Raw genomic sequence first — 18,427 nt, 5'->3', positions numbered from 1 at the left:
CTCCGGGTGCTCCGGTTTCCTCCCACAGTCCAAAGATGTGCTGACTAGGGGGAGTGGCCATGCTAAATTGCCCAGAGTGTTCAGGGGTGTGTGTCGGTGATAGGGGGATGGGCTGAAGTGCCTGTTTCCATACTGTAGGGAATCTAATCTCATCTCCACGATAACCGTCAGGAAGTAGCTTTTTAAAAAGATGATTAGAACACTTCTTTACATGTAGCCCTTGGTCTTGTGAATATGCAATTAATAATAGATAGGTTAGTGATTGCTATTAATATGAAGGCATTCAATCAAAAAGGTTCGAGAACGATTGCCTACCTTAAAGGTTAAACACTGGAAGGAGCTCACATTTAGAAGGTAGAAGGAACTATGCAAAATCCATCAGATACTTGGAGAATCACCGAGCGATACAAAATATACACTGCTCCTCAAATGGATTCAAAGAGGAAATTGGTTAATATGTTAGAGCATATAGGGTCATAGCAACAAGGAGCAGGAGTAGCAAGGACAGTATTTGCTGCCCATCCCTAGTTCCTCCAAATTGTTTGACTATTTCAGAGTGCAGTTAAGTGTCAACCACATTATTGTGGATCTGGAGTCATATGGAGGTGAGATCAAATAAGAATGGCAGAGCTCCTTTCTTAAAGAACATCAGTGAATGAGTCAAGTTTTTATAACGGTGAATAGTGTAACAGTGACAGTGTAACCATCACTGAGACCAGCTTTGTTTATGATTATATCAATTTGAGCATGTGTTGGATAACTGGCCCCATCAAGCCTGCTTCACCATTTAAGAAGGTCGTGGCTGACTTGACTGCAATCTCGGCTCCACATTCCCACCTACCCCCAAAATTATATTGAACTGAATTCAAATTCCATCAGCTGTTACAGTGGAACTTAAGCCTATACTCTACAGCATTGTCCCAGGCCTCCGGAGTACTCATCCTGTGACATTAATAGTGCTTCACTGACTACCCCAGCATGTCAATCCCCGTCCTGAGCATACTTCTTGGCTGAGGCTCCACATTTTCTGGAGTACAGAATTACAAAGTTCACCTCTCTGTGAGTGAAGAGGTTCCTCATCTATCGCTGTTGTTACATTTTATTCTGAGATTGATCTCAAGTTCTACAGCCTGATCTCTTAATTCAAATTACAATAACCTGGCTTTTCAAATGCCCTGTCACATTATCCTTGCCAAGAGATTGATTGTTTATGGTTATGTACAGCATGTCCATGTTGATTTTTCTTCATTTAAGTGCCGTCACCAACCTTACAGACACTACAAATGCATTTGGTCAATGGGAGAGGTTGAATGAGCAAAATTGGACCTTCATTTCTTCCCCACCCCAGCCTCAAAAGGTTTTGTCTTCATTTCAAATTTTTCACATCTAATGGATAATTCTGTACCTTTCCGGTCCCTTCAAGAAGTGCAACCTACCCAAATTATCCTGAGTGTCTCATCTTAAAAATTAGAATATCTTTTGATATCCTCACTGTGGAACAAATCCATTATATACTTAACATAGGACTCAGGTCAAGTTTGTTTTATTCCCCACTGTTTGTTTAACTTCCTGGCCAATGCCCCACGATTTCTCAGGAAACTATTAGTCTATCTCTGTATCAGAACATCTTCAAAAAACTAATACTTTCTCCAGATCTTGATATAAAAACTGGCGAGTTTCGGTTCGAGATGAGTTCCACAGCACAAAATCATACTTGAACCTTTTAGCCATATAAATCATTTGACACGCAGATTCTAGGGAGTCAATCTGCAGGATCAAGTGACATCTGAAATGCTGTACATTTACTGCAAACAGTCAAGTTCAGTTTTGCTGGCTTCCACAAATCTTTGACAGCATGGCTGTGGGTGTGAATCACTTAGGTCTGGCCAAATCAGTAAAATCCCACTCCTTTTCTCATCTGAACACTGCCCCAGAGCAATATCATGTGAAAGCACTGCACTTTCCACATACATGGTGGCAATGCCCAGATCTATCCACCCCCTCATTCATTTCTTCCACTGTCTCCACATAACCGGATAGTTTCCATCTATTAAATCTTGAACAGAACGAAGCCATTATCTTTGGTCCTTGAAAGGAGGTCTGCTTGCTAGCTACCGGTTTTCGTTGCACCCTTTGTTATTTTGACCCAGAGTTTAAATTCTGACCACATAGGCCTGATGTCACAAAGTCTACTTATTTTCACATCCACAACATTCGGCCCTAGGTAAGTCCGTTAGTTTTGAAACCCTACCGCATTGATTAACTGTGGTGTTGGGGGCCAGGGAATTGGACGTCCTGGAGGAGGTGGAGGGCGTGGGTGGTGTCACGGACGTAGGTAGGGAGTTCCTGGACCAAAGGGGAGAAAATGGAGTCCAGATAGGTGGAGATGAGTTCAGTGGGGCAGGAGCAGGCTGAGGCAATGGGTCGACCAGGGCAGGCAGGTTTGTGGATTTTGGGAGGGAGATAGAAACGGACCGTGCGGGGTTGAGAACAATGAGGTGGGAGGCTGTGGGTTGGAGGTCCCCTGAGGTGATGAGGTCATGAATGGTGTGGAGATGATGGTTTGGTGCTCGGGTGTGGGGTCATGATCGAGGGGGCGGTAGGAGGTGATGTCGGAGAGTTGGCGTTTGGCCTCGGCGATGTAGAGGTCAGTGCGCCATACTACCACTGCGCCACCCTTGTCTGCGGGTTTGATGGTGAGGTTGGGGTTGGAGCGGAGAGCCGGCCGTTCTGCGGGGGAGAGGTTGGAGTGGGTGAGAGGGGTGGAGAGATTGAGGCGGTTTAATGTCTCGACGGCAGTTAGAGATGAAGAGGTCGAGGGAAGGTAGGAGGCCTGGGGGTGGTGTCCAGGAGGAGGACTTGTGTTGGGAGCGGGTGAAGGGGTTAGTGGAGGGAGGGTTAGGTTCCCGGTTAAAGAAGTACGCGTGGAGGCGAAGGCGGCGGATAAACTGTTCTATGTCCAATCGTGACTGGTATTCGTTGATGTGTGGTTGTAGAGGGACAAAGGAGACCTCTTACTAAGGACTAACCGTTCGTCCTCAGTTAGTGGGAGGTCTGGGGGGGATGGTGAACATGCGGCAGGGTTCAATGTGACTGTCTTCACTGGGGTTGCTGGCTGCGAAGGTTGTGGGCGGAGCGATGAGGTCGTCGGCCGTGGGCGGGGTTCCATCGGCGTCGGCCGTTGGCGGGGTTCCGTCGGCGGTTGGAGGATCGGGGTGGGCGGCAGCAGCTGCGGTCCCGGAAGTGGTGTGGCCGGCGGAGGCGAATGTGACATCATCGGTTGGGGTCTCCGGCCGTGTCCTCATGGTCAATGGGGGCAGGGACAGACTCGGGATTTGGGAGGCACAGGAAAGTAGAGTTCTGTTTTCACAGGTTGGAGTATAATAGGATAAAGTACAATACACCAAATCTTCTTTGGTCCCTTTTCCTTCCATAAAACTGCTTTTCGTAGATGCACACGGAATTCATTTTATACACATTTAAAAATTTCTAAGTTCAAGAGGCCAGTTCCAGCACTTGGACTTGCATCTTCTTCATCATCACAACAGAACAAAATAAAGACTCACTCTTTGTAAGTCACGTTTTCAATTTTTAGTGACAAGGTGTAGTGCGAGAACTGCTCACTTGATGTTAAAATCTCTTAACTATGCACCTCTCTATTTCAATCCTGTGAAATATGTGGAACGAGTTCAAGAAAAGGATTAATTTTGTTGCTCTGGGAGAGAGCTGGTACAGATAAAGTGGTTGAATGGCCTCCTCCCATGCTAAAAATGTCCATAACTGTTCTTGGCGCTGCTGAATTAAAGTGGGCATCCTTTCATTATGACTGTGAGACGCAGCATGTTACGATAGATGGCATAATGGAGAAATCCTTTGTTATTAATGAATTTTTCAGCACTAGGCATCCTTCCGAAGTCAAATGTTCAACGTATACCTGTTGCACTGACTTGGTTCCAAACATTTATAATGTGGAGGTGCTGGTGTTGGACTAGGATAGACAAAGTCAGAAGTCACATGGCATCAGGTTATAATCTGACAGGTTTATTTGAAATCACACAAGCTTTTGGAGTGCAGTCCCTTCATCAGGTACGGTCAGAGAGGAAAACACACAGACACACAATTCATAAGCAGACAGATCAAAACAGCAGACAACTGGTGTGAGTGGAGTGTCAGATAATAAGTCTTCATCCAGGATGTTTGTTTATTTGCAGATATTTTGTTGAAGAAGCACACAACTTGTAGTTACAGTCAGTCAGTGTGGCATCTTATAAATTCTTGCTTTTGAAATAAAGGTTAAAACTCTAAGACAGATTCTGAACACAAGCCTCTAAACTACAAGTCAGAGTCTGACCTGAGATGTCACCTTTTGTCTATTCCTGTTGCGCTGCCTGATTATCATGACAGCACAGCACTGACATTGACTTTATAAACACTTTGCTTGCCTCTGGCACGCTTGGTCACCTGTATAGAGTTATTATCTGACACTCCACTCACGCCAATTCTATGATCTTTTGATCTCTCTGCTTATAAGCTGTGTCTCTCTGTGGTCACCTCACTAACTGCACCTGATGAAGGGGCTGCACTCCAAAAGCTTGTGTGATTTCAAATGAACCTGTTGGACGATAAGCTGGTGTCATGTGACTTCTGACTTCAAACACTTATAGAATGTGTTTTCAATCCTACCGTGACTTGACAATAAGCCAACTTCTTAAAATTTATAAAATGACAAGTATGTCTAACCTTGAGCCTTTAAAAAAGTAAATATTACAACCAGAGTACAGTCAGGCAGTAAAGGCAGAAGGAATGATTTAATCAACTGTGTCTGACACCACACAATTAATCCCCCTTATGGAAGAAAGATTGGCTGCGTTCTCTTTCTTCAGGAACATCCAGCTAATACCACCTTACTACTGCTTGTTTTATTCATCTGGTGTCCCATCTAATTCCTTTCAGTCTTGGTCAAACCCTCATGTAATTTATTTCAATTTTCAATCAAATAAATTTAACTTTATATTCCACAACTTTAACATTTCCTTTTAAGGTTTGAATGGTTCACTTAGTACACTGCACAGGTTTTGGAAATAATTGGAGAACATGGTGGAAAAATCAAGATATATTGACAAGTAAACAAATGGCTAACTTCTGTTTCCTTGTCAGTGAAGCCTTTTGAACAGAACATAAAGTTGCGGAACTCTGTAGAGACAACAATTTAAAACTGGGAAGACCACTGTTTGTGGTCCCCACACCAATCTCTATTCACTACCTACTGAGTGCATTACTCCTCCTTGGCAACAATGTAATGTTACGCTTGTCTCAGCACAACCTTGGCATCTTGTTTATCCCACGATGAACGTCCGACCACACATTCATGCAATCCCTAAAGCTGTCTCTTGTCTTGGCTCATTAGCAGTGAAACCTTCAACTGAAACTACTTCACTTCCGGACCTGACAATTCCAATGCATTCCCTGCTAGAGTCCCACATTTGCCCATTGAACACTTGAGGTCGTCAAAACTCCACTGCCTGAGACTCATCTTGAACCAAATCCTATTCTCTGTGCTTTCTACCTAACTGATAGTATCAACAGTAATTTTATTAAATTCTCATTTTTGTTTCCAAATTGTTCCTTGGCTATGCCTATCACTATTTGGATAATCTCCACCAGTCCGACCATACTTCAGGGTATCTGCACTCGTCTAATTATGTGCTCTTGCCCACTCTTGATTTTAAATGGCCTATCGCTATTTGGATAATCTCCACCAGTCCGACCATACTTCAGGATATGTTTGGTTGCCAAACATTTAATTTTGTAGGCTTCAAACCCAACAAGAGACTTCCTCCACCTCTTAGCCTCTGTACCTTTCCTGTTTTAAGGCACTTTTTAAAACAATCCTCTTTGATCAAGCTCTTGATCATCAGAACTAAGAACTTAATAAGGCTCAGTTGTATTCTGGGATCGTTAATACTCATTCTGGATGTCTTCAAAAGTTTCCATCCATTAAAGAGATTATATAAGTGGTTGAAGTCATTGCACAGCAGAGGGGGACAAATTGGGGAGTTATTTCAAAGAGCTATGATATGCCAGAAGACCTCCTTCCACACGCCAACTCTGATTCTACAAACACAAAAATGATTTTCAGACTTGGGAAGATCCTTCAAAAATGTCACAAGTAACCAGCTTTTGGGCAGAGTAGAGTTGCTGAGATGATAGACCAGGATTTAGGGGTACCAGTAGTGATAATATACTGAACACAATCAAATTTTGAGGTTGTAGAATGATGAGGTCTTCAGCATTTTTGACACTTGGACCATTTTCCTTCCTCTTCACAGAACAAGTCAAATAGCGGCAGCTCAATGTTGCGTGGCCGGTCAAGCCTGCTCCACCGTTGATGATGATTTTGGCTGGTCTTCCACATCAGTTAAACTTTTGCTCATATCTCATCCTCTTTTCAAAACATTGATCTATTCACATGTAGTATCCCTCTCGCTAACTTCATGTGAATTCATTCCAATCACTGAACTCCTAACGCTGACTCACCCGAGATCAAAAAATTCAGCTGAGATCAAGAACTGATCTAGCCTGTATGGCTGAGCTGGCTTTTAAAAGGTTTGCCAGTGAGAAACATTCATTAAAAAAAATACAAATGCATGGATTGCTCTCCAATCCTAAACTCTATTCAAATTCAGCTGACTGAACGGTTGGTTTGTGATGCAGAGTGATGCCCTGCAAGAGAGGGCTCAATTGCCACACCAGTGAGCTTACCACAAATGATCTTCGCCTCAAACCCTCTACTTGCCTGAGGCATGGTAATCTTCTGGTTAAATCATAACCAGTTGTCTCTCTCTAAGGAGTCGCCAAATGGCGTGGTAAGACTTTTCCTTTAATCACGATAACATGGCAACAAGTAGATAACTCAGCTGATGTCACTGACTAATAGAATCCTCAACTATACTAATATTAACGATGTGATATCATCAGAAGGCATGCTCAACTAAGTTTTAATTTGCAAATTAAGTTAACAACCATTCAATCAATATCACTGAAGTACTCATATTACTGATCGTCTCCATACAACATTGTGGTTACATCTGTTCATAAGTGAAGTGTAATGTAATTGCACTTACTGTGGTTTTATCAATGTGACCCTGCAATGAGTCAATAAGCAGGTCACCCACAGGTTGCTGATCAGTGTGGACCCCCTCAGCTGTTATCACATGAGCCTCAAGATCATCCAGAGCTTTCTGCAGTTGTTGAAGTTTCTCCAACGCCTTTTCCACCTGTTTCTGCCAGTTGCTCGCACGGGTTTTCAATTGCTCCCAATTTTCCTTCACTTCTATTGACTGTTTGCGGACAGCTTTGGCAATTCTCTGGGCTCTCTCTTCCAGGGTAGGTTCTGGAAATATGAAGTGCAAATAATTTATCAACTATTCATGACTTTGATCAATGGAACTTCAGTTTTCTTTCTAAAACCCTTTCCTTTAAAACGTCTCTCTGGACTTTCTCCTGAAATTGGGAATATCTAGTATAAGACTAAAGATTTTATTCATTAAAAATTTATGACTACCAAGGAAACTTTAAAAAAGGAAAAGGATTAGAGTGACTAAATGGGTAAAGTTCTCAACAAAAGACATGAAAAATCCGTTCAGGATATCTTTCGTAGCTATGAAACAAGCATCCAACATAAACCAACTTTCATCTTTCAGGGCTGGCAAGTTAGAATGATAAACTCTAAGTCTACCCTGCATAGTTAACTCAAGAACTCACTTAATGAGGTTGTTAAGAGATAAAGGGATAACAAAGTGAGCAGCTGAATGAACACAGCAGGCCAAGCAGCATCTTAGGAGCACAAAAGCTTACATGTTGGGCCTAGACTCTTCATCAGAAAAGGGGGAGGGTGAGGGGGAGAGGCCTCTGAAATAAATAGGGAGAGAGGGGGAGGCAGATCGAAGATGGATAGAGGAGAAGATAGTTGGAGAGGAGACAGACAAGTTAAAGAGGTGGGATTGAGCTAGTAGAGGTGAGTGTAGGTTGGGGAGGTAGGGAGGGGATAGGTCAGTCCGGGGAGGATGGACAGGTCAAGAGGTGAGGTTGGTAGGTAGGAAATGGGGGTGTGGCTTGAGGTGGGAGGAAGGGATAAGTGAGAGGAAGAACAGGTGAGGGAGGCGGGGACGAGTTGGGCTGGTTCTGGGATGCAGTAGGGGGAGGGGAGATTTTGAAGCTTGTGAAATCCACATTGATACCTTTGGGCTGCAGGGTTCCCGAGCAGAATATGAGTTGCTGTTCCTGCAACCTTCAGGTGGCATTGTTGTGGCACTGCAGGAAGCCCAGGATGGACATGTCGTCTAAGGAATAGGAGGGGAAGTTGAAATTGTTCGCGACTGGGAGGCGCAGTTGTTTATTGTGAACCGAGCATAGGGACTGCTTTGCAGAACACCTAAGTCTCTCCTTGGTTTCCACGATGTTGAGGAGGCCACAACGGGTCCAGCAGATGCAGTATACCACATTGGTAGATGTGCAGTTGAACATCTGCTTGATGTGGAAAGTCTTCTTGGGGCCTGGATGGGGGTGAGGGAGGAGGTATGGGGGTACGTGTTGCACTTCCTGTGGTTGCAGGGAAAATGCCGGGTGTGGTGGGGTTGGAAGGGAGTGTGGAGCGGACAAGGGAGTCACGGAGAGAGTGGTCTCTCCAGAAAGTAGACAAGGGTCGGAGGAAAAATGTCTTTGGTGGTGAGGTCAGATTGCAGATGGTGGAAGTGTTGGAGGATGATGCGTTGTCTCCAGAGGTTGGTAGGGTGGTATGTGAGGATGAGGGGGTTCTCTTTTGGTGGTTATTGCAGGGGCAGGGTGTGAGGGATGAGTTGCAGGAAATGAGGGAGACACGGTCAAGGGCGTTCTTCACCACTGCGGGGGGTTGGGGGGGTGGGGAGGAGTTGCGCTCCTTGAAAAACGAGGACATCTGAGGTGTACGGGAATGGAATGCCTCATCCTGGGAGCAGATGCGGCGAAGGCAAAGGAATTGGGAATAGGGGATAGAATTTTAGCAGGAGGTGGGTGGGAGGAGGTGTATTCTAGGTCGCTGTGGGAGTCGGTGGGCTTGAAATGCATATCGGTTTCTAGGTGGTTGCCTGAGATGGAGATAGAGGGGTCCAGGAAGGTGAGGGAGGTGTTGGAGATAGTCCAGGTGGACTTGAGGTTGGTGCCCGAGATGGAGACATATATAGCTCCATTCATATTCACAAATCTCTGTTTCAAATCGAATCTTCTGGAGCACGTATGCAATTTTTCATTGTCAATTAATGTTGGAATGTTGATTGCACAGCAAAAGTGTTTCAAGAGACTGACTGGCCTCAGACTTTTTAGCCAATTGTATTTGGCAAGTTGACGTTCAGCACTTCTGTAACAAGTCCAATCCCAGTAAGTGGAGCAAATGGCATGGTCAACATTTCAAAAAAATACAAGAGAGAAAAATTAAGACAATGGCCTGAGTGTTTCGCCCGATTACAGCAGAGGCATTAACACATACTAGTTTACGTTAATTTATCTCTGAATCTTCCAAGGAATGAATTCTTTGACAATGTCATGACAACATTGAGACATTTGGCAAGCTCAGGGGCAAGGGGACTGGTTCAGAACTGTACACAGAAACGTAATGAAATGCTGAAACACTGTATGGTGAGAATGGTACGAACAAGGAAATGGTACTATTTCATCTGTATCAATGCGTAGTTGGAATACACATGGTTTGAACCGGCACCAATGCAAAATTGAATAGCCATTGCGTGACATAGCATGTGTTCAGAATGAGGAAGAGATGAAGCTTAGTTAGGATTCATTTCACCAAAATGAATCTCAACTAACTAATCTAATTAAACAAGGCAGTTTTACATACAGAACGCTGGTTTACAAACAAAATCTGCACTCATTGACTTCCAGATAGTAAAATGAAAGCTGTTGATCTCAAACTTTGATTAGAAACAGAACTGAAAGATGAAGTGACAATATTGGATTCAGGATTACAAACTGACATCGGGGATTCAGCAACTGATAGAGACCATCCATGTAGTTAATCTTGAATTGGCAGCATTACAAGTGACCAGGACAATACCTGCTCTATAAAAATAAGAAACAGAAGACAACTAAGATACAAAAATGTGACATTCAATTCCAATTACAAAATACTTTAAGCAAACAATTTTATTTCATTCACATATATTATCTGCAATAATATCCATTTAATATTGGTTCTTCCAAACTGTTGCAGCACTTTGACATTAAAAGAATATTCCATCACAAGTATTGCTTGCAATAAAAATCCCAGCATGTTCTGAAATCCTTAGAATAAAAGTATTTCAATCCGATGGTGCTCCTGCATTATTCGTCAGTTCCCCACTCAATGGGTATGTTCTGATATGCAGGAAACTTCTATTGTTCGATATGGGGACGGGTATTTACTTGGCATTGTTCTCATGGAGGCAGCACTGACAGATTATAATTTTCTTCCTGTGGGTTTTGTAGTCCAGATTTTTCTCTCCTCCATTATATTGCATTAAAGATCAACAACATTCACCATTTCCTCAGTTTGAGAACCTACCATGTTAAAAAGTGACCAATTAAATTGTTGCATTGCCTTCAATTTCACAAGGACTGAACTAATCTGCTGCTTCCGACACTGATTGCAAAATTAAACCATGAATTGAGAACAAAAACAGCGGGATTTTGTACTTTCTGTTGTGGCAAGTTTGGAAATAGAGGACATTTAATCAGGTGGGTGGATGGTACCACCTACAATTCTGCTTAGAGCCAGATTAAATCCATGGTGAGAAGACTTGTACATAACTTCCCAACTTCATTGCGAGTTAAAGTCCCTAACTGAGCAACTGACGCACACATACATCATCCCACAACAACTGGTATTGACTCAACAGTGGGCAGGGGTGTCACCATTAAGAAATGTAACAGGCCTTCAAAGGCATTCAATGTGCAACATCAAGAAGGGGAAGCGGCGTGCTAATGGTGGTTCACTCAATCCTGGCCCGAGATCTAGCAATAATCGTAGGTTGGTTGCCATGGTAACAGAGATCATCACCTCCCAAGTGACACTGCTGCTCAGTACACCTGCTGGGTTCTGGTTAGCCAACAGCTCATGGCGAATGAAATCGCACCAGATCGGCCGCCGGTCTATTAAGTGCCAGAGGGGAGAAAGATGTAGCTGCCGACGCATGAGAGGAGCAAGGTCAGGATGACATACCCCTTGAGGGCAGCGACCTGAGGCTGGTGTTCCCCTGAAGGGAAGATGGTTGGGGCAAGCCGTTCCCTCATCAGTTCTCGAGTCAATGGCCTAGACCCTCGTCGCTTCCACAGGATTCCATCCAGAGGCTAAACAGCTGCCTATTCATCAGTGCATGCAACTTCTTCAACTCTGATTCACAGCTGGGCCTGCAGGTAAATCTGCAAAACCACTGTCCCAGAGTACAGTTTCTTTGCATAAAAGGCACATTTTCAAGCTAGGAAGTCAAGGTTAACCAATCTCTTCCAACATTTAGAACTTTTGATGTTGGAAGTCAGTCAAGTACAAAGTCGCAGCTCATCAGGAACTAAAACAAAGTTGCTGGAATAGCTCACCAAGTCTGGCAACATCTGTGATGGGAAAAAAAAGCAGCGTTAACACTTTGGGTGCGGTTACCATTCCGCCACTCATCAGGCATGTTTATTACTGGAATATTAATTGAGTAGAAACTAAACAAAATTGGATAAAAGGCAGGAGATGGAGAGTGGTGATGCAAGGAAGTTTTCCATCATGGAGACCTGTTGCCAGCAGTGTTCCACAGGGATCATTGCTGGGTCTGCTTTTGGTTGTCATTTATATAAATGATTTAGATGAGAATATAGAAGGCCTGGTTAGTAAGCTTGCAGATGATACCAAAATCGGTAGTACAGTCGACAGCGAAGAGGGGAAATGCCAGTTTTAAGGAAAGGTCACCGGACCTGAAACGTTAACTTTGTTTTTTCCTTCAAAGATGCTGCCCGACTTCCTGAGCTTTTACAGCAACTTTGTTTTTGTTCATAATTTACAGCATCTGTAGTTCTTTCGGTAGTTAGGAAGGTGTTTCATTACTCAGACCTTTGAGGAGAAGAGTTGGAATGCCATGTTGAAGTTGTACAGGATATTAGTGAGGCCTCTTCTACACTGTTGTGTCCAATTCTGGTCAGTGTTCAAGGAAGGATATTATTAAGCTGGAGAGGGTTCAGAAAAGATTTACCAGGATGTTGCCAGAAATGGATGGTTTGAGATTTAAGGTGAGAATAGACTGGGGCTTTTTTCACTGGAACATAGGAGGTTGAGGGGTCACCCGATGAATGTTTATAAAATAATGAGGGATCTAGATAAGGTGAACGCCAAATGTCTTTTCCCTACTGTGGAGGATTTCAAAACTAGGGGGCATATTTTTAAGATGAGAGGAGAAAGATTTAAAAAGGAAATGAGGGGCAATCTTTTTACACAGAGGATTGTTCTAATGAGTTTTGAGAAGCTTTGTAGCTCAGGTTGAGGTTCTGGATGTGAGTTTGCTCGCTGAGCTGGAAGATTCGTTTTCAGACGTTTCGTCACCATTCTAGGTAACATCATCAGTGAGCCTCCGGCGAAGCGCTGGTGTTATGTCCCACTTTCTATTTATCTGGTTAGGTTTCCTTGGGTTGGTGATGTCATTTCCTGTTCTTTTTCTCAGGGGATGAGAGATTGGCTCCAAATCAATGTGTTTGTTGATGGAATTCCGGTTGGAATGCCGTGCTTCTAGGAATTCCCGTGCATGTTTCTGTTTGGCTTGTCCTAGGATGGATGTGTTGTCCCAATCAAAGTGGTGTCCTTCCTTATCTGTATGTAAGGATACGAGTGATAGTGGGCCATGTTGTTGGATTGTTCATATGTGGAATGAACTTCCAGAGGAATTGGTGAATGTGGGTACAGTTTCACTATTTAAAAGACATCCAGACAAGTACATGAATAAGAAATGTTTGGAGGGATATGGCCGAGTGCAGGAGGCAGGCAGGACTACTTTAGTTTGGGATTATGGTCAGCACGGACTAGTTGGACTGAAAGGTCTGTTTCGTGTTGTGTCACTCTATGATTCTATAAATACAATTTTATTTAAATGCTAGCGTTATCTTCTTTAGCATTGATCGAGGGTAGGTTATGGACAAAACAGAGCTTTGTATTTCGTCTGATCTCAGCTGTTTAAGGAGACTGGTGAAGTCTTTCTTGTCAGAAAAGTGGCCTAAAAAGTCATAAACAGGAAACAAATACAAGATTGGGTTGCCTCTTGAGGTTAACCACAGATCTATGTAAATGTTTGGCTCACATTCAGGAGGACTTTGCAATGTGTGACTTACTGGTGTTTTATACCACTACAACAATTGAATACGATGGATTTGCTTTACAAGAAAAATGGTGAAGGGCCATTTTGTTTCACTTTGTAATTTACTACACACTATCAAGGTCATTGATGTTTGACATTGAATGAATCAAATTCCATTTTAGTTGAGGAATCGAGTGGTAATATCAGGTTTGGCCTTTGAAATGACAAGTGTTATGATCCCAGTTGATGATGATACTGGACAATTCAGATCCCAGGGTGAGATAAATTTTCATTCTTTTCACTGTGGTATTCAATTACTGAAAGTGCTCACAAGCGGATGCCTATGTGTATTTTTAACAGAAGAACACAGAAAATTATTAGATTAAAACCCACCTCTTGTCCTTCTCACTGCACACGGTATAGGTGTACAAATCAAACTTAAAACTTGCGCAGCATTCCTCCAGTATAGAATCCAAGCTCACAAATAACATTATTATGTGAAGGCTGTTCAATATTGCTCTCCAGAGAGAGAAAAATGTTTTCACTTTCTATTAATGTTCTCTTATCATTATTTTAATTTTACTTGGATGGATTTCATTTTAACAGCATTGAAACCTTCATTTTTTTTAGTTTTATGAATCACAGAAACCCAGTAAGCAGGTACAGCAGGTATTAAGGAAGGCAAATGGAATTTTGGCATTTGTTGCTAAAGAAAGCGAGTATAAAAATACAAAAGAAGGTTGCTGCAACTATGCAAGGCATTAGTGAGACCACACCTGGAGCCCTGTGTACAGTTCTGGTCTCCTTACTTAAGGAGAGATGTCATTGTATTGGAGGCAGTCCAGTGGAGGTTCACCAGGATGATTCCAGAGACGAGAACCTGTCTTAAGACGGACAGAGTAGTTTCGGCCTACATTCTCAGGTGTTCAGAAAGATGAGAAGGGATTTAATTGAGGGATATAAAATGTTCAAGCAGATTGATAAAGTTGACATGGAAAGGATGGTTCCTCATGCGGGCAATAGAACAAGAGGTCATAGGTTTAGCATAAGGGGAAGAAGGTTTAAAGAGTTGATGAAAAATTTCTATGCTGGAAGGGTCATGAATCTCTGGAATTCACTCCCTGAGAGGGCAGTGGGGGGCTGTGACATTGAGCAAATTTGAAGAGGAGATAGAACGATTTTTGAGTTCATAATGGGTTCAAGAATTATGGAGAGCAGGTAGGAAACTGAAGTTGCAGCAGAGATAAGATCAACCACAATCGTATCAAACAGCGGGGCTCGAGGAGCTGAATTGTCTTACTCCTCCTAGTACTTAAGTTCATTATCATTTTTGGCTTGGAGCTGTGAACTGTGAGCTGAGAGTGACCTTTGGACTGTGAGCAGCAGCTTATGTGAAAAAAGAAGAAACAATTTGATATTTGTTTCTGAGGCTAGGTCTGGAAGTTAATTGCAGGTCAATTCTTCTTCCAAGAAAACTCGATTGATGTGTCACTAACAAAGAGAAACCAATATTGAACTGTCTTTAAATCAGAAGGATTGTCCCTGCAAAAGCTACAGGACAGAGGTTTGATTGCCAACTGGTTGTCCTCCCATTATCAACTTAATCTAAGTGAAGAGGTCCTCTGTTACAAGTAATAATTAAATATCCCCACAAAGCCTACTGAAAGGTATTTGCATAGCTCAGTGTTTTCAGAAACCAAGACAGAAGCTCAGAAATTACTGGAAACGCTCAGCAAGTCTGGCAGCATCTATGGACAGAAGTTAGAATTCACGTTTCCGATCCTGTGACACTTACTTAGAAATAAGGAATCCTGAGGAAGGGTAATCTGACCCAAAATGTTAACTCTGTTTTCTCTCCACAGATGCTGCCAGATCTGCTGGTTTTTTTACAGCAACTTCTGTTTTTGTTTCTGATTTACAGCATCTGTAGATTGTTCAGATTTTAGCTTTAAGATACTATCTCATCTGACTGTGAGATTTCAGATGATGGACAAAAACAAAATTTCCGGAAAAGCTCAGCAGGTCTGGAAACGTCTGTGAAGGTAAAAAAGAGGTACGATGTCAGATCTGGTGACCCTTCCTCAGAACTGATCAGAGGAAGGGTCGCCAGATCTGAAATTTTACTTTGTTTCCTTCACAGATGCTGCTGGACCCGCTGAGCTTTTCCAGCAGCTTTGTTTTTGTTCCTGATTTACAGCATCCACAGGGCTTTCCGTTTTAAAGATCATGCAGTCTGGTTAAGTAAACTGGCCAGTTACACTTGATTTATTTTTTTCCCTTTAATATATTCCTTAATTATATCTGTTTGTCTGTCTTTCTGTCTTTGTTAGAATGGGGGCTAGAATCAAAGAAGATGATGTTTAAGTCATGGGCATTCATCAGAATACCTTTTTACTTAACTTTCTTTTAAAAGATACATATTGTTCATAAATTGTAAAATCTTTTGTTTAAGCTACAAACCTGGTGTCTGGTATTGTTGTGCACAAAGTCTGGCACTGACTTTTCAAAAAATCTGATTAGGAAACATTGGGATCAATTTTGAACGTCACCAAATACTTCATATCAATGTGTTACGAACAGAGGCAGGGAAGCTGATTTAATACGGCTGTGACTTCAGGTCATAAAATCAGTAATAACATACTTATATGAAATAAATAAAGACAGTCTATCACAATCTCTTACTAATCAAGTTCACTTTGATTATGACATTAATTTCTCACAGTATTTGTACTTCATAAAGCAACCACATTGATATTGTCTCTAATTCAGATAAGTGGGCAAGTTAAGGGCACTGTGACAGTCAGCCAGTGTTACTCAGAGCAGCGGATGAGAGCTCTGTGACGGGCAATCAGTGTTACCGGGAGGAGGGAGTGAGAGGCCTGTGACAGTCAGTCAGTGATTCTGAGAGGAGCGGGTGAGGGCCCTGAGATAGTCAGTCAGTGTTACTGAGAGCGGCGGTTGAGGGCCCTGTGACGGGCAGTGTTACTGAGAGGAGCGGGTAAGGTCCCTGTGATGGGCAGTGTTACTGAGAGGAACGGGTGAGGGCCCTGTGATGGGCAGTGTTACTGAGAGGAGCAGGTGAGCACCCTGTGACGGGCAGTGTTACTGAGAGGAGCAGGTGAGGGCCCTGTGATGGGCAGTGTTACTGAGAGGAGCGGGTAAGGTCCCTGTGATGGGCAGTGTTCCTGAGAGGAATGGGTGAGGGCCCTGTGATGGGCAGTGTTACTGAGAGGAGCAGGTGAGCGCCCTGTGACGGGCAGTGTTACTGAGAGGAGCAGGTAAGGTCCCTGTGATGGACAGTGTTACTGAGAGGAACGGGTGAGGGCCCTGTGATGGGCAGTGTTACTGAGAGGAGCAGGTGAGCACCCTGTGACGGGCAGTGTTACTGAGAGGAGCAGGTGAGGGCCCTGTGATGGGCAGTGTTACTGAGAGGAGCAGGTGAGCGCCCTGTGACGGGCAGTGTTACTGAGAGGAGCAGGTGAGGGCCCCGTGATGGGCAGTGTTACTGAGAGGAGCAGGTGAGCGCCCTGTGACGGGCAGTGTTACTGAGAAGAGCGGGTAAGGTCCCTGTGATGGGCAGTGTTACTGAGAGGAATGGGTGAGGGCCCTGTGACTGGCAGTGTTACTGAGAGGAGCGGGTGAGGGCACTGTGACTGGCAGTGTAATTGAGAGGAGCGGATGAGGGCACTGTGACAGTCAGTCAGTGTTACCGAGAGGAGAGCATGAGGGCCCAGTCCAGTCAGTCAACGTTACTGAAAGGAGCGGGTGAGGGCCCTGTGACAGGCAGTGTTACTGAGAGGAGGGGGTAAGAGCCCTGTGACAGTCAGTCTGTGTTACCGAGAGGAGCGGGTGAGGGCCCTGTGACAGGCAGTGTTACTGAAAGTAGGGAGTGAGGGCCCTGTCCAGTCAGTCACTGTTACTGAGAGGAGCGGGTGAGAGCCCTGTGACAGTCAGTCAGTGTTACCAAGAGGAGCGGGTGAGGTCCCTGTGACAGGCAGTGTTACTGAGAGGAGGGGGTGAGAGCCCTGTGACAGTCAGTCAGTGTTACCGAGAGGAGTGGGTGAGGTCCCTGTGACAGGCAGTGTTACTGAAAGTAGGGAGTGAGTGCCCTGTCCAGTCAGTCACTGTTACTGAGAGGTGCGGGTGAGAGCACTGTGACAGTCAGTCAGTGTTACCGAGAGGAGCGGGTGAGGGCCCTGTGACAGGCAGTGTTACTGAGAGGAGGGGGTAAGAGCCCTGTGACAGTCAGTCAGTGTTACCGAGAGGAGCGGGTGAAGGCCCTGTGACAGGCAGTGTGACTGAAAGTAGGGAGTGAGGGCCCTGTCCAGTCAGTCACTGTTACTGAGAGGAGCGGGTGAGAGCACTGTGACAGTCAGTCAGTGTTACCGAGAGGAGCGGGTGAGGGCCCTGTGACAGGCAGTGTTACTGAGAGGAGGGGGTAAGAGCCCTGTGACAGTCAGTCAGTGTTACCGAGAGGAGTGGGTGAGGTCCCTGTGACAGGCAGTGTTACTGAGAGGAGCGGGTGAGAGCCCTGTGACAGTCAGTCAGTGTTACCGAGAGGAGCGGGTGAGGGCCCTGTGACAGGCAGTGTTACTGAAAGTAGGGAGTGAAGGCCCTGTGACAGGCAGTCAATGTTACTGAGAGGCGCGGGTGAGGGCCCTGTGACAATCAGTCAATGCAACAGAGGAGCAGGTGAGGGCCCTGTGACAGGCAGTGTGACTGAGAGGAGGGGGTGAGAGCCCTGTGACAGTCAGTCACTGTTACTGAGAGGAGCGGGTGAGAGCCCTGTGACAGGCAGTGTTACTGAAAGAAGCGGGTGAGGGCCCTGTGACAGTCAGTCAATGCAACAGAGGAGCGGGTGAGGGCCCTGTGACAGTCAGTCAATGCAACAGAGGAGCGGGTGAGGGCCCTGTGACAGGCAGTGCTACTGAGAGGAGAGGGTGAGGGCCCTGTGACACAGTCAGTCAGTGTTACCGAGAGGAGCGGGTGAGGGCCCTGTGACAGGCAGTGTTACTGAGAGGAGTGGGTGAGGGCCCTGTGACACAGTCAGTCAGTGTTACCGAGAGGAGCGGGTG

The 18,427-nt window shown here is 44.5% G+C and overlaps 1 protein-coding gene and 1 long non-coding RNA gene across 2 annotated transcripts in view; both read right to left on the bottom strand.

Annotated features, from left to right (window-relative positions):
• LOC132207920 (utrophin-like) overlaps positions 1–18,427 on the bottom strand; it is a 94,950-nt gene that overhangs the window by 66,988 nt on the left and 9,535 nt on the right. The window lies entirely within an intron of this gene.
• LOC132207922 (uncharacterized) overlaps positions 1–18,427 on the bottom strand; it is a 48,075-nt gene that overhangs the window by 20,370 nt on the left and 9,278 nt on the right. The window contains exon 2 of the long non-coding RNA XR_009444002.1: positions 7,125–7,393. This is a non-coding gene — a long non-coding RNA (uncharacterized LOC132207922). The remainder of the gene's footprint in view (positions 1–7,124; positions 7,394–18,427) is intronic.

Source organism: Stegostoma tigrinum, unplaced genomic scaffold, assembly GCF_030684315.1.
Source record: "Stegostoma tigrinum isolate sSteTig4 unplaced genomic scaffold, sSteTig4.hap1 scaffold_207, whole genome shotgun sequence".
NCBI lineage: Eukaryota > Metazoa > Chordata > Chondrichthyes > Orectolobiformes > Stegostomatidae > Stegostoma > Stegostoma tigrinum.
The sequence above is the reverse complement of the archived record's forward strand: the minus strand, read 5'-3'. Positions and strand labels throughout refer to the sequence as shown.